Source organism: Lathyrus oleraceus, chromosome 2, assembly GCF_024323335.1.
Source record: "Lathyrus oleraceus cultivar Zhongwan6 chromosome 2, CAAS_Psat_ZW6_1.0, whole genome shotgun sequence".
Lineage (NCBI taxonomy): Eukaryota > Viridiplantae > Streptophyta > Magnoliopsida > Fabales > Fabaceae > Lathyrus > Lathyrus oleraceus.
In genome coordinates this window covers 86,867,688-86,885,262 of record NC_066580.1, presented here as the reverse complement: position 1 = coordinate 86,885,262, position 17,575 = coordinate 86,867,688, and the positions used below count along the sequence as shown (strand labels likewise).

At 27.6% G+C, this 17,575-nt stretch overlaps 1 long non-coding RNA gene across 1 annotated transcript; it reads right to left on the bottom strand.

The window, feature by feature from the left end:
* Positions 1 to 8,356: 8,356 nt before the first annotated feature.
* On the bottom strand, positions 8,357 to 17,325 carry LOC127118248 (uncharacterized). Its single transcript, XR_007802145.1, has 2 exons — positions 17,143 to 17,325; positions 8,357 to 8,545 (listed from the first exon to the last, which is right to left on the bottom strand). It is a non-coding gene; the product is annotated as an uncharacterized LOC127118248 (long non-coding RNA).
* Between the last annotated feature and the right edge of the window lie 250 nt (positions 17,326 to 17,575).

Below are 17,575 nucleotides of genomic sequence, written 5' to 3'. Positions count from 1 at the left end.
CATTCCAAATGCCATTCCTGAGGTGTTGCAAAAAGTCCCATCTCAAAATTCCAAATATTTTGACATTTGGACAATTTTGCCCCTGATCCAATTTAACAGTCCAGTTGAAAAGTGACTTTTTACATTGGCCACTTTTGGAGAAATCCAATTATGCACCCTTGAAGTACATGTCAAATGGAGTTTGTGCATATAAAGAACTTGCAATTTGGACAATCCATGTGGTAGTTATGGCCTCCTGATTACGGGTCTTTTTTGAAATTCATCTGACCATATCTTGCAAACCACACATGATAATTTCAAGTTCTTGGACTTTTTGGAATGGTGAGAACAAGATCTTCAACTTTCATGTTGGACAAAATTCCATTTGAAGCTTGTATGATGAAGTTATTTTGAGGGGGAAAAATTTCCATTTTGGGCAGCTGAAATTACAGGTCACCTGCTATTTTTGGAAACTTTCTGTCTGACCTCCAAATCTTCAACCTTGGTCTTTGATATGTCAAATGAGACTTATATGGACATGAATGAGGCCTTTCAAACCATTTCCCACCTTCCAATCCATAAAATCGGGCACAGTTGACCACAATTGACTTTCTAGGGTTTCTGGTTGACTGAACAATGACTGGTGACTTCTGAGCATCCAACCTTTGGCCAAACCACTTCAAAATGATCCTTAGACCATATGAGCTTGATAAATCAACCCTAGGGCCTTGTCCCAATGAAAATGGCACTCACTTGCTTGATTGACTGATTCTCCTGATCAATCTGACCCAATCCATCAATTGAGCTTGCACTTGGGCAAATGGACAATGCAATGTTATGCAGTGGACATTGTTAATGCTATGCCCTAATATGAAATGAATGTACACAATGGTAGGGTGCAAATTTGAGGTGCTACACCCTGGAGCAAATGTCTTAAATTCTCTACACCGAAACAATTTTCTTCCATGTGACAAGTTTCAGAACAATTTCTTTTGTCACTCTTGTCCACTTGCAAAACAAATAAAATTTACTTTTTCTAATTCTCTGTCTTATACTTGAATGCCTTTTGATATTGTGCATAGTGATGTTCGGACATCACATGTTCTTAGTTCAGGAGGACATCGTTATTACGTGTTATTTTTAGATGATTTCACGGATTTTCTATGGACTTTTCCATTACATAATAAATCTCAAGTTCATTCTATGTTTCTTCAATTTCTCGCTCATTTAAAAACCCAATTTGAACGAGATATCAAATGTTTTCAATGTGATAATGAGAAATAATATGACAATGTTGTCTTTAAAAAATTTTGTGAACTCAAGGCATGTCATTTAGATTTTCATGTCCCCGTACTTCCCCTAAAAATGGAAAAGCTGAAAGAAAAATTTGTAGTATAAATAACATCGTCTGCACCCTTCTAGCCCACACCTTTATCCCACAGAAGTTTGCCCTCCATTCACCCACTAAGACACTCTACCAAAAAGATCCTTTTTATTCACATATTTGAGTCTTCAGATGTCTATGCTATCCTCTAATTACCTCAACCTCTAGAAATAAATTACAATCTCGGTCAACACCATGTGTATTCTTAGGTTTTCTACCCAATCATAAAGGATATAAGTGTTATGAGTTGTCCAGTCGTAAGATCTTTATTTTTAGGCATGTCATATTTGTAGAAAATATGTTTTCCTTTTCTACCTTAAATTCTCCTAAAATGGTTGACTATATTGTTTTAGATAAAGAGTCCACACATTCTCCTTCACCAATATTACAACAAAACTCGGTAACTGCATCGACGCCCACACCTTCGCCTTCACCAATATTACCATAATTCTGACCTCAAATGAGAACCCAAGCCCAACATGGTATAGTCAAACCTCGCAAGTTTTATAACCTACATACTTCATTTCAAAAATTCATATTCCTCTTACCTACAAACCATTTATTTGTATTACATGACCCTAATTGGAAAATGGCCATGAAAGACAAATATGATGCTCTTATTGAAATTAAGACGTGGGACTTTGTACCTCATCCGTCTAATGCTAATATTATTCGAAGTTTCTGTATTTTCATGCTTAAAAATAATTCAAATGGATCATTTGAGCGGTAAAAAGATTGCCTTGCAGGTAATGGAGTGAACCAACAAACAAACATTGATTATGGTGAAACCTTCATCCCTGTAGTCAAATCGGCTACTATTTACATAGTACTCAGTGTTGCTTCATCAATTGGATGTTAAAAATGCCTTCTTGCACGACAATATTGATGAAACAGTGTACATGCATCAACATTCAGGCTTTCTCATCCTCAATTCCCAGACCATGTTTGTTTTCTCAAAAAGTCTCTCTATGAGCTTAAACACACACTACGTGCATGGTACCAACAGTTCACTGATTATGTCGCTATAATGGGATTCTCTCACAATATTTCTGATCACTCATTATTTATTTATCATAATAGGAATGACATAGCTTACATTATTCTCTATGTAGATGACATTATCCTCATTGTTTCACCTGACTCTCTTCGTGAGTATATCATGTTCAAACTGAGTTCTGAATTTGCAATGAAGACATATGATCTCTGAGTTATTTTCTAGGCATCTCTGTGTGGTTGAGAAAATAAAGTGGTAAATGGAAATATCTCAATAATATTTATTAAGAGTATTTTTTACTATTAAAGTCATTGACCAATTATTAATGTTACCAAAATATCCCTTCTTGTATTTATTAATAATAAAAACCAATCTTTTTTAATAAGAATTAATCTCTTCTAAATCCATCAGTTATTCAAATTATCTCAACTAACGACATTTATAACACTTAAGAGTATACGGAATATTACAAGATAGATAATAAAAAGAGGAGAAAAAATATAACAAAAACTTATATAAAATAAATATGAATGTGCCTCAAGTAATCTAGTAAAAAATTAATGCAATAAAAAATTAAACTTAGAATAAATTGAGGGTTGAATTTCGCTTTCTTGCATTAATTATTACCTAAATCATGTTTGTTAATCCATTGGTTATTATTTAGCAACAAAAATGGTTGCCCACACTTCTGTTGTTGAGGAACCATACTTAAAGTTTTACAGCTGGTAACTAGATGGAGGGGCTCCAACACGCCAACTTAGACAAGAAAGTGACTCGAATCATGCACCACCAGCTTGCAATAGCAACAAATAACAATAAATTTGGAAACTTTATCCTATATCTCTCCACTTACCGTTCCACCTTAACAATTTTTGAAAATTAATACTTTATCCTTTTTCATGTCAGATTATTCACCATTCAAAATTTTACTCTTCAGTTTAACTTTTTCAAAATATGTGAATATGTACGCTTACATAATTTTATCGAATTGTTTTACTTTTTAAAGTTTATTAGATAATTACATTCAATCAATCAAGTTATTTGATATGTATTGATGTTTATCGGATAATTTATTATTATGTACTTAGGTACGTATCGTTGTTTATAACTTGCATCAATGTTGTTCGATATTAATGGCTATCACCAAATAACTTAATTAATTCAATCTCATATTTTGAATTAGATTTTGGGATTGAGATCTAAACATATTTAACATGGTATTAGAGTCGGGTTAAAGACTACAATATATGTATTTAACCAAGGTTCACGCCAGACGTGAGAATGAGTGTTGAAATTGATAGTTATATTGTTGGAGTTTATTCCTCTATAGTCATATTAAATAACTCAATAACAGGAGCAGTAACTTCTTCTTTGTTCTCGACGTGGGTCTTTAAAATCAACGCTAATAAAAATGTAAAAAAATATATATGACACATCGTCCAGAATAATTTTTATTTCACCATCTAATGTGGTAATACATGACCATGTCTACGGACGCCACCTATCCATAAATGATGATATAATGCTGAGATCAATCCTCTTCAAACTGACTATTTAGAGTGAAGAAAAACAATAGTCATCCAATCAACCATGAATCGCGGTAGGAGATACAATAGAAACTATTCTAACAGTTTTCTCTCATGTGTTGGAACCTTTAACTCCTTCTTTTTACCTCACTCATAAAAACAATTTAAAGTATGAATAAAATATAAATAATAATTAAAATAAAAGACTATTTTATTGAAAAATATATATAAACATTTAACTCTCCATGTCATAATAAACAAGCATGATGTTCATACTATAGTATAAGAGATGTATCGTAAGACCCTACGGAAAATTAATATTGCTACTCAGGTGAACCTTGCTCATCTTGTTGTGCATCCATTTCATGTTGAGCTCGTAAGTCTTCTCTTACGATATGTCAATGCTCAGTGATCTTATTTTTCATGTTGAGCTCGTAAGTCTTCTATTACGATACGTCAATGCTCAATGATCTTATTTTTCTCATGTTGAACTCGTAAGTCTTCTCTTACGATACGTCAATGTTTAATGATCTTATTATCGTGTCATCTTCTATGCATCATTGTTTACAAATTACAAAAACTAGACAAATTTTGGAAATATATTGCATGCCGGATGACTAACATTAAGACATGCGGTGAGGAAAAAAGTAGACCATTTGACTAACATCAAAACATCTAACAGTGGACAGTATGTGGGTTGGATGATTTAAAATCAAGATATTAGGTGAAGGAAAATATGGACAGTATGACACAATCTTCAAGACATTCGGTAGTGATAAATGTGGCTTGAGTAACTTAACATCAAGACATCTAACAGTGAGAATTGTGAATTTGATAGCTTAACATTAAAACATGTGATGGTACAAAAATATTTAAGCGGACCATATAACTTTGCTAATGTTCAAGAATGTTTATGACTAGATAACTTCTAGATTTTTGGTATAAAAATATTTTCAAACTATGTCAACTCATTATAAATAAAAAAATGAACCAGATTGTTTAATAAAAAATGAGAGAAACAATCATTTTTTAGAAAAATGTAACTATTTATATAAAGGCATCATGGTCAACTAAAATATATGGTAGGGTGGAAGGATAATTGTTGAATTATATAGGGTACAATTTTATAGAAGTTTAAAGAATCAATATAAAATAACCTTCATTAGTAAAATTTATTTATGAACAAAATGAAATAAATATCTTATAAAGAATAGTATTTTAAAACAAAATGTACTTCTAAATAAAAAAAATAGAGAATCATCAAAATATTTAAATTGAAAATTTTAATATTTAATAACACGAAAATATTTTTATATTTTAGATTAATTTTTGTGTTCGGTCTATTTAATGACTTTTTTTTCTATCTATTAACTGACATTATATTTTTATATTAAGTTTTTTTTTTCTTTTTGTTGAATTATTTTTAATAATTTATTATCTTATTAAACAATAATTTTTCTAAGGTTAGTTATTATGAATAATTTGGCTTTTTTACACATAAATTATTTATTTTAAAACAAAATACTAAAGTGACGTGGCATTGAATCATATTATTTGATTTGTTAAAGATATCACTACCCAATTAAATTCAAGAATATCCGAGTGTTCACATTTTTTATATTATAAATATAAGAAAGAATTTAGTCTTTTATTATTAACATTTTAACTTTTAATATTGAATATATTAATCAAATATCAAATCTCTCTTAATGCTCACATAATATAAAATAAAATGAAATTCATTCGTCACTGTATTTTAAAACAAAATGTATTTATAAATAAGTAAAATAGAGAATAATCAAAATATGTAAATTGGAAATTTTAAACTTTAATGACACGAAAATATTTTAAATTTTATATTAATGTTTGTGTTCTGTCTATTTAATGACTTAATTTTTTTTTTAAATATATGGCTGATTTTATATTTTTATACTATCTCCGTTTCTATTTATGAGAAAATTTACTTTTTAAAATCTGGACTATATTATAGACTAAATGCATTAATTGTTCAATAAATTTGAAAAGTCAATTTTTTTATAAATAAGACCAAGGGAATATTATGTTTTTTTTACTGATTTTTAATAATTTATTATTTCATTAAACAATGATTTCTAATGTTATTTATTAAGAATACTTTGACTTTTTTTATAGGTAAGTTTTTTTGATACCCATGAATCTAAATTGGGTATGAGTACCTTTAGTGTCAATTATGTTAAAAGTTTAATTTATTTTAAAATAAAATAAAATGAGAAAGTGACATGACAATGAGTCATATTATTTGATTGGTTGAGAGTATCAGTATCTAACTACATTCAAAAATATGGGATTGTTCACAATTTTTTATATTATAAATATAAGAAAGAAATCAGTCTTTTATTATTAAAACTTTGACTTTTAATATTGAATATATAAATCAAATATCAAATATCTCTTAATGTTCACATAATATAAAATAAAACAAAATTCAATCTTCATTGTCACTAAATCACATTGTTTTAAAGCGTTATCTAACAATTTAACATTTATTATTATTATTATTATTAATTCTATATATTTAAAAATTCCAACTGAAGTAGCGGAAATTCAATCTTGCAATTAAAACTAATTTTGTGATAGAAGACAAACAATAATGGAGAATCATAAATTCTTAACCAATCTTATTCATAAAATTCTTATATATAAGATTCAGTTTTATTTAAAGCATGATGATTGGAGTTAATAGAGATTCTTAAGGATGTGAAACCGTGTACGAATGGGGTTGATAAATTAATTTGGTGGAGAGATGTGGGGGGCTTTTCGGTTAGGAATGCATTTAAACGCTTGTATACATTGAATTTGGCTATTTCTAATGGTAGTGATTTTAGATTTTGTGAACTTAAAAGATTATGGAAAGCTACTATTCCGTGGAAAGTCAAGTTGTTTGGGTGGAGATGGATCTTGGGAGCCTTACCGACGAGAAAAGAACTTTGGCATAGAGGTGTGATTTTAGGGGTGGAAGCTTCTCTTTGTCCCTTATGTGATTTAGAAGAGGAATTTGTTGGTCACCTTTTTCTTAAGTGTGGTAAAGTTAAATTTATATGGAAGGAAGTGTTCTCGTGGTTTGGCTTGGATTTTGATGTTCTATTGAGAAGCTCGGATATTGATACTATTGTTACCGGAGAAGATGTGCTTTTATTTCTATTAAATTCTTTGGATGGTAGAGTAAAGTCATTTTTTTTCGCTTTTATTTGGCCTTTGGTTTGTTGGAGCATTTGGAATGCTAGAAATAGTTTGGTCTTTGAACACTCTAATTGGAATGTGGTTGAGATTTTACTGCTTATTAAATCAATTGGGTGGGATTGGATTTCTATTTTGTCTAAGGGGAATATAGATATTACTAGAGATTTGTGGTTTGCTAATCCTGCTAATTGCATTGGATTGTAACTTTGTTTCTTTTGTATTGGGTTGCACCCCTTGTGCATATTAATACAAGTGTTTATCAAAAAAAAAAAAAAATTGGAAATTTTAAATTTTAATAACACGGAAATATTTTAAATTTTATATTAATGTTTGTGTTCATTCTATTTAATGAATTTTTTTTTTTAAAATCTATGGATTGATTTTATATTTTTATACTACCTCAATTTCTATTTATGAGAAAATTTACTCTTTAAAATCTGGATTATATAATGGACAAAATACATTAATTGTTCAATGAATTTAAAAAGTCAATCTTTTTATAAATAAGATCAAGGGAATATTATGTTTTTTTACTGATTTTTAATAATTTATTATTTCATTAAACAATGATTTCTAATGTTATTTATTAAGAATACTGGGTATGAGTACCTTTAGTGTAAATTATGATAAAATTTTAATTTGTTTTAAAATAAAATAAAATGATAAAGTGACATGACAATGACTCATTATTTGATTGGTTGAGAGTAACAATATCTAACTATATTCAAAAATATCGGATTGTTCACAATTTTTTATATTATAAATATAAGAAAGAAATCAGCCATTTATTATTAAAACTTTGACTTTTAATATTGAATATATTAATCAAATATCAAATCTCTCTTTATGTTTACATAATATAAAATAAAACAAAATTCAATCTTCATTGTCATTTAATCACAATGTTTTAAAGCGTTATCTAACAATTTAACATTTATTATTATTATTATTATTATTATTATTATTATTATTATTATTATTATTATTATTATTATTATTATTATTATTATTATTAATTCTATATATTTAAAAATAAGTTATTTATAATTTGTAAAAAATAAAATTTTAACAATAAATATATATTTGTTTGATTAATTAATTGAATTAGTAGTTGCAAAGACATTCAATTTCAATTGTTGTGGTGCGGAAGGACATTCGATTATGATTGTAGGGATGGAAATGGAGATCCAACTGTAGTAGCGGAAATTAAATCTTGCAATTAAAACTAATTTTGTGATAGAAGATAAACAATAATGGAGAATCATAAATTCTTAACCAATTTTATTCATAAAATTCTTATATATAAGATTCAGTTTTATTTAAAGCATGATGATTGGTGTTAAAACAATACAAGATCTATAAAGCTTTTGTATAATTAACCAGATGGAGGAGAGTGTTTGCAACACGGAAGTCTGGGACACGCAATAGGGTCACATATTTTACCTCCAAATTGGCAGCAAGGTGGTAAGTCCTGTACTTTTCCAGCAAAAACGCTTGTAATAGCGACTAGTAACAACACAAGTTTGAATAGCATATTCAACATATTTTTCATCATTCCTCAGCTTTTTTTGTAAAGAAAAAAAAGATAATATATATTATAGTGAGTCCTATCTTAAAACAAAATGTACTTATTTATAGGCAAAAAGAAAAAGAAAGAATCGTTAAAATATGTAAATGGAAAATAAATTTAATGATATTAAAATCTTTTTATATTTTATATTAATTTTTGTGTTTATCCATTCTATATGTTTATATTTTTTCTATTGACTAACTTTATCTTTCTCTCTTATCCTATTTATAAAAAAAAATTAAAATTTTCAAATTCATTGAATAAATAATATATTTAATGTATGAGTATTATTCGTTAAATTTAAAATATATTATTTTTTTTCCTTTCAATTGACTAACTTTATATTTTTATTTTAAGTTAAGTATTTTATTATTTGTTGGCTAAATTTAAAGTTTATTATTTTATTATATGATTATTTGTAATGTAATTTATTAATAATATTTTTTATATCTTTTTATATAACAAACACATAAAAGTGATGCATCTTTTATTATGAATACTTTAACTTTTTATGATATTGATTTGATATCAAAGAAAATCAATATAACAAAAAGTAATATTATATATAGTATTTAAAATTTAAATTCATATATCAAATTAATATTCTCCAAAATCATTTATAGTGGTCAATAGTTATATTGGTGCGGGCTATTATAATTCTTAAAAAGTAATTAGATTAAAACTCCTATGGTGGCTATGTTTATATTAAAAATAAAAATTTATAGAAAAAAAAATACTTCTTTAAGTTTTTCAAACATGTTTATATTTTTCGTTTTTGAAACCAAAAAAATATATATAATTGTCTCTCTTAAACTTTAGTTTAAAATTTATTTATAAAATAAAATAATATAAATTCTCACATGCTCATCTATTCCTGCAATTGTTTTAATTTCAATTTTGTATTCATAAAATATTAATATTTTAATCATGTAATTATTTTTAATTTTTAATGTTACTTAAATAAAAGTAAAATGTACTCACCAATCTAATTTTTTATTATTTTATTTAATATATAAATTTAATCAAATAAAAATTTAGATTAAAGTTATATATAATTAGTGAAGATTGTATACGTAGAAACTACTTTTATATATAATGGTTGAAGATTGTATACATACAAGCAACTTTAATGTTACAAATGTAATTAAATCAAAATTCTTAAATCAAATCAAATCGAAAAGTTTGAAGGTGAGAAAAATGTGCAAGAATGGGAGGTTGAATTGTGTATTTGGATTCTTTTTCACTTATGATAAAGCAATTTCAGAATTTGAACAAATTTAGAATCTGATCTCAGAGTTGTTAGCAGTGAAATGAATAATAATTAGAAGCAAGAAATAAAGCAACACACAGAATTATCCTAATTCCTCTCCTAAATTGAGAGTAGTCTAGTCCCCTTGCTAAACAAGAGATTTTCAGTATAATCAAACTGATTACACTTTTCTCAAGCAAACTAGCAAGAGACTTCAACTGTTCAAGGAGACTTCTTCACAAGCACAAAAGCAGGAGACTTCTTTTGCTCAAGAACATAGGAGAGAGAATTCCACAGCTCAAGCAAACTAACAAGAGACTTCCTATACTCTAAAAAAATAGTTTAGGAGAACAGTTACCGATTATACTTGATGTTAAATAAGGATTATAGAAGTGAGAAAACACACATAAAGATTCTTAAGCACTTAAGATTTCTAAGATATACAAAGATAAAAAATCTCAAGAACTTGAGCAGTAAACAAATAAAAACTTTAGGTCAAAATTATGCTCAAGTTGTTCTTGTTCGATAGTTTGTTGGTTAGTTGTCTTCCTTCAAATCTTCAACTCTTAGAAGCGGGTAAAAGAGACGTTGGAAGGCAACTTACATAAGAGTTCTTTGGTGAAACGTAGTTACAAGAGAGACGTTGGAAGGAAACTTACAAAAGAGATTTTTGTCGAGACGTAGTTACAAGAGATACATTGGAAGTTAATCCTTTATCATATGTGAAATAACTTTATCCACTACATCTTTCTCATACTTGGTATCTACCAAGACGTTGGGGAAGACTTAAGAGGTCACATCAACTTTCCTTGAGTCTTGCACTAAGAAACTCTAGTTGACTTTTTCAATAATCTGATGCAGACAAGATTGGTCTGTTTTGGAGATAGAGTACGGTTCAGAAGTTGAATTGTCATCAGAAGTAAAGATACAAACATCTGAGTCATCAGAAGCAAAGAAATTAAAATAGATGAGCAGAGAGAGAGAGAAAATATACTAATAAAAATGTGCGGGAAAATTAAATTCTGATAAAAATGAGTAAAAACAGTTTGATGCAAGTTCCCCAAAAAATACAATTTTTAAGGGATAGATAATTGGCTAGAATGGTGGAAATTATTTATGTATTTCTCGAGATGGTTAGACATATTCCTTTCATCTTATAGGAATTGGAAACAACAGAAGTAATGATTGCAATAAAGATCTAGAAAACCTCAAGCATCACGCATTAAAGATTTAAGTGATTAAACCTCCATAAGAAGTGTATGAGATGCACTAGATCTTCTATAAAAGCATGTGTTCATAGGTCAAAATCCCGTATTTACATCCAACTCTTTCTCTTCTTTAAAAAAATGAGCACTCCTTCTAAAGATACTAGAGACCAAGTCTCTTTAGAGATGACCGAGGGTAAGGAAACCAATACAACCACTAAGCATTAACCTCAAATAAGTGAAGAAATCCAACCTTCTGGGTCAACCACCTTTACCGAGGCACTCAAGCCCAAAAATACTTCAAAGAAGAGGAAGCTCGTGAAGGAGAAGTTAAAGAAGAAGAAGATTTCCAATAAAATCATCTACTTTAACTCTGATGAAGATAAAGAGTCAGATGTCGATTGGGAAACCTCCTTTGTGGCTCGAGGTACGACAGATGATTTTGATAATATGTTGTAGAACACCATATTGAATTCTCATTCCATTTTAATGAACTTTTAATCACTTTCTCCTTTTTGCAATGATACTTTTTGTTAAATTCTCTTTATTTCTTTGAAATGATCCATCGATAGAGATGTTTTAGAAATAATTCAGCCAATTGAGCACATAGTAAAGAAAAATTAAGGGAAATAGTAAATGTTTTTAATTTTACCAGAGGACATGATAAATCCCAATAAATATAGCTCATATATCAAAATAGAAATCACAACAGATAAATTCAAATAAAAACAAAATTATTTTAAAAGAAATAAGTTTAGAGAATGCAAAAAAAATCATGTTCGAAAACATAAGCATATGGTTTCTTCATAAGCTCTAGGATATAATTTAGACCAGAGCCTATTTCATCTTACTTAGAAATCACAAAGCTGAGTTGAGCATCCACTGATTCTTGATGACTTGTAAGAATAGAAATCTGAGAGCTCATATCTTGAATCTGATTGCCCATCTAAACTTGAGAATTATAAATAGAAGTTAATCTTGCCTCAAGATGAATCTACCTCTGACTAGATGAAGCAACAACTTCTGATGAGAAACTTCTCATACTTTGTATGACAGAGTCAACAAAGGATCTAAAAGCATTCTATCTTGCATCATAGGCGACATAATCTGTGATGGTATGCCTATTAAGAACAAGCTTTCTGACCTTAAAGTAAAATCCATTTATAAAATCTTTTATTTGAGAAAGGATTTGGATTGGAGTGTTTTGGATAGGATTAGAAATAGGTGAAGGTGAGTGAGAGGGGATATATCTTGTCCCAAAAAACCATTTTGTGTCAACTTCTGCCATAGTAGCAGTCTCCCTGACTGGAGGTAAAAAGTGAGGTTTAGGCTGAGGTTCAGGTTCAATTACATATTGAGGTTCATCAGATATGACATATTTAAACTCAACAACATGTTAATTCTAAGTCAGTTGTTCTAAAGAACTAGAGGGTTGGGATTCAGAGGAAAGAGGCCCAACAAAGTAATTTTGCAGGGGTGAAACTAGCAGGGGTCTTTGATTAGATTGATCAGAACATAATTCACTAGATAGATGTTTTGGGAGAACTTATACTATAGTGAGTGGCTTGTAAATTCTTTGATAGTGTGTTAGGTCAAACGACTCTAGGATGGTTGAAGGTTGGGTCGGGAAAAAAGAATGTTGGTGTGTTATGATAGCTCGGTTATTTGATGAAAGGAGTGAAGATATATGTCCAAAGATTCAGAGGATGAGGAGTGTTAGGTTTGTCTTTTGGTGATTGGCTACTTTTGGGAAAAATAAGTATTTGCAAGATGTTCTGACATGTTACTTCAACATTCTGCATAATCCAACTTGCGTTAGTTGTGAGATTTAGTATCTTTAATTGTGCTTCCTTCAGATTCTCTGAAGATTTAGGTTTTGTGTTCTATTATATGTTTCCCTGTGATCGGAGAATATCGTATCTTGAATTGCACACGAAGGAACAATGTCAAGACATATTAGGAAAAATTTGATTTAATGAGAATCATATCTTCAGAAGATTATGAAGAGATCCTGGATATGCTTCATATCAAAGACCGAAGCCCATGCGTATCACTGCTATATATAGAAGCGTTCTTAACCTAGGAAGGTATCGAAGTAGTGCAGTAGTGTATGATCATTAGGGTTTCGTGTGTGTTTTATGTGAGCCATTCGAGTATCACATTGATCATTCGAAGTTTATGTATTTTCATGCATAAAAAGAATTCAAATAGATCATTTTAGCCATAAAAAGATCGCCTTGTAGGTAATGGAGTGAACCAACAAACAAACATTGATTATGGTAAAACCTTCATCCCTGTAGTCAAATCGACTACTATTTGCACAATACTCAGTGTTGCTTCATCAATTGGATGTTAAAAATGCCTTCTTGCACGACAATATTGAAAAATTAATACTTTATCCTTTTTCATGTCAGATTATTCACCATTCAAAATTTTACTCTTCAATTTAACATTTTCAAAATATGTGAATATGCACGCTTACATAATATTATCGAATTATTTTACTTTTTAAAATTTATTACTTAATTTCTCTTCACCAAATTACATTCAATCAATCAAGTTATTTGATATGCATTGATGTTTATCAGATAATTTATTATCAAGTACTTAGGTACGTATCTTTGTTTCTCAGATAATTTGCATCAATGTTGTTCGATATTAATGACTATCACCAAATAACTTAGTTAATTCAATCTCATCTTTTGAATTAGATTTTGGGATTGAGATCCAAACATATTTAACATGGTATTAGAGTCGGGTTAAAGACTATACCATATGTATTTAACCAAGGCTCACGCTAGACGTGAGGATGGGTGTTGAAATTGATACTTATATTGTTGGAGTTTATTCCTCTATAGTCATATTAAATAACTCAATAACAAGAGCAGTAACTTCTTTATTGAAACTCGACGAGGGTTTTAAAAGTCAACACTAGTAAAAATTTATATATGAAACATCGTCCAGAATAATTTTTATTTCACCTAATGGGGTATGAAATGACCATGTCTCCGGATGCCACCTATCCATAAATGATGATATAATGCTGGAATCAACCCTCTTCAACATGATTATTTAGAGTGAAAAAAGACAATAGTCATCCAACTAACCATGAATCACATGTAGGAGATACATTAGAAACTATTCTAGCAATTTACTCTAATGTGTTGGAACCTTTGACTCCTTCTTTTTACCTCACTCCTAAAAACAATTTAAAGTATGAATAAAATATAAGTAATAAATAAAATTAAATATTATTTTATTAAAAAAATATAAAATATAAGTAATAATTAAAATTAAAGATTATTTTATTTAAAATATATATATAAGTATTTAACTCTCCATGTTATAATCAACAAACAACATGATACTCATATTATACTATAAGAGATGTATCGTAAGACCTACTGAAAATTAATATTGAGCTTGTAAGTCTTCTCTTACGATACATCAACACTCAATGATCTTATTGTTGTGTCCTCTTCTATGCACCATTGTTTACTAATTACATAAATCTAAACAAATTTTGGAAAAATATTGCAGGCCGGTTGACTCAACGTTAAGACATGCGGTGAGGGAAAAAGTAGACCATATAACTCAACATCAAAACATCCAATGAAGAAGCATATGGATCGAATGACTCAATATTAAAAAGTCTGGTATAGAAAAATGTGGGTTGGATTATTTAACATCAAGATATTAAGTGAAGAAAAATATGGACCCTATGACACAATCTTAAAACATTTGATAGTGATAAATGTGACTTAGATGACTTAACATCAACATATCTAATAGTGAGAAATGTTCAAAACCTGGGACAGTACTAAAATATTTAAGTGGATCAGATAACTTTGCTAATGCTTAAAAATGTTTGTGATTAGATAACTTTTAGATTTTTGGTATAAAAGTATTTCCAAACTATGTCAACTGATTATATAAAAAAAAATGAACCAGATTGTTTAATAAAAAATATGAGAGAAACAAACATTTTTTTATATTTTTTTAACTATTTATATAAAGGCATCATGGTCAACTAAAATATATGGTAAGGTGGACGGACAATTGTTGAATTATAGGGTAAAATTTTATAGAAGCTTAAAGAATTAATATAAAATAACCTTCATTATTAGTAAAATTTATTTATGAACAAAATGAAATAAATATCTTATAAAGAATAGTATTTTAAAACAAAATGTACTTATAAATAAGTAAAATAGAGAATCATCAAAATATTTAAATTGAAAATTTTAATATTTAATGACACGAAAATATTTTTATATTTTATATTAACTTTTGTGTTTTGTCTATTTAATGACTTCTTTTTTTCTATCTATTAACCGACTTTATATTTTTATATTAAGTTTTTTCTTTTTGTTGACTTATTTTTAATAGTTTATTATCTTATTAAAAATTAATTTCTAATTTTAATTATTAAGAATAATTTTACTTTTTTACGGATAAATTTTTTGATATTCATAAATCTAAGGTGAATATTGATATTTTTAATATAAATTATGATAAAATTTTAATTCATTTTAAAATAAAATAATAAAGTGAGATGACATTGAATCATATTATTTGAAGGTATCAGGATCCAATTAAATTCAAGGATATTTGAGTGTTTACATTTTTTATATTACAAATATAAGAAAGAATTTAGTCTTTCATTATTAAAACTTTAACTTATAATATTGAATATATTAATCAAATATCAAATCTCTCTTAATGTTCACAAAATATAAAACAAAATGAAATTCATTCTTCACTGTATTTTAAAACAAAATACTTTAAAATAAAATGTACTTATAAATAAGTAAAATAGAGAATCATGAAATTATATTGGAAATTTTAAATTTTAATGACACGGAAGTATTTTAAATTTTATATTAATGTTTGTGTTCGGTCTATTTAATGACTTTATTTTTTTTAAAATCCATGGATTGATTTTATATTTTTATACTACATCAATTTCTATTTATGAGAAAATCTACTCTTTAAAATCTCGACTATATCATGGACAAAATACATTAATTGTTCAATGAATTTAAAAAGTCAAGTTTTTTTATAAATAAGATCAAGGGAATATTATGTTTTTTTTTACTAATTTTTAATAATTTATTATTTCATTAAACAATTATTTCTAATGTGATTTATTAAGAATACTTTGGCTTTTTTTATAGGTAAGTTTTTTGATACCCATGATTGAGTATCTTTAGTGTAAATTAAGATAAAATTTTAATTTATTTTAAAATAAAATAAAATGATAAAGTGACATGACAATGACTCATATTATTTGATTGGTTGAGAGTAACAATATCTAACTATATTAAAAAATATCGGATTGTTCACAATTTTTTATATTATAAATATAAGAAAGAAATCAGCCTTTTATTATTAAAACTTTGACTTTTAATATTGAATATATTAATCAAATATCAAATCTCTCTTTATGTTTACATAATATAAAATAAAACAAAATTCAATCTTCATTGTCATTTAATCACAATGTTTTAAAGCGTTATCTAACAATTTAACATTTATTATTATTATTATTATTATTATTATTATTATTATTATTATTATTATTATTAATTCTATATATTTAAAAATAGCTTATTTATAATTTGTAAAAAATAAAATTTTAACAATAAATATATATTTGTTTGATTAATTAATTCAATTAGTAGTTGCAGAGACATTCAATTTCAATTGTTGTGGTGCGGAAGGGCATTCAATTATGATTGTAGGGATGGAAATGGAGATCCAACTGTAGTATCGGAAATTAAATCTTGCAATTAAAACTAATTTTGTGATAGAAGACAAACAATAATGGAGAATCATAAATTCTTAACCAATCTTATTCATAAAATTCTTATATATAAGATTCAGTTTTATTTAAAGCATGATGATTGGTGTTAAAACAATACAAGATCTATAAAGCTTTTGTATAATTAACCAGATGGAGGAGAGTCTTTGCAACACGGAAGTCTGGGACACTCAATAGGGTCACATATTTTACCTCCAAATTGGCAGCAAGGTGGTAAGTCCTGTACTTTTCCAGCAAAAACGCTTGTAATAGCGACTAGTAACAACACAAGTTTGAATAACATATTCAACATATTTTTCATCATTCCTCAACTTTTTTTTAAAGATAAAAAAGATAATATATATTATAGTGAGTCCTATCTTAAAACAAAATGTACTTATTTATAGGCAAAAAGAAAAAGAAAGAATCGTTAAACTATGTAAATGGAAAAAAAAAATTAATGTTATTAAAATCTTTTTAAATTTTATATTAATTTTTATGTTTATCTATTGAATGACTTTATATGTTTATATTTTTTTTTCGTCTATGGACTAACTTTGTCTTTCTCTCTTATGCTATTTATCAGAAAAATCTAAAATTTTCAAATTCTTTGAATAATTAATATATTTAGTCCATAGTATATTTC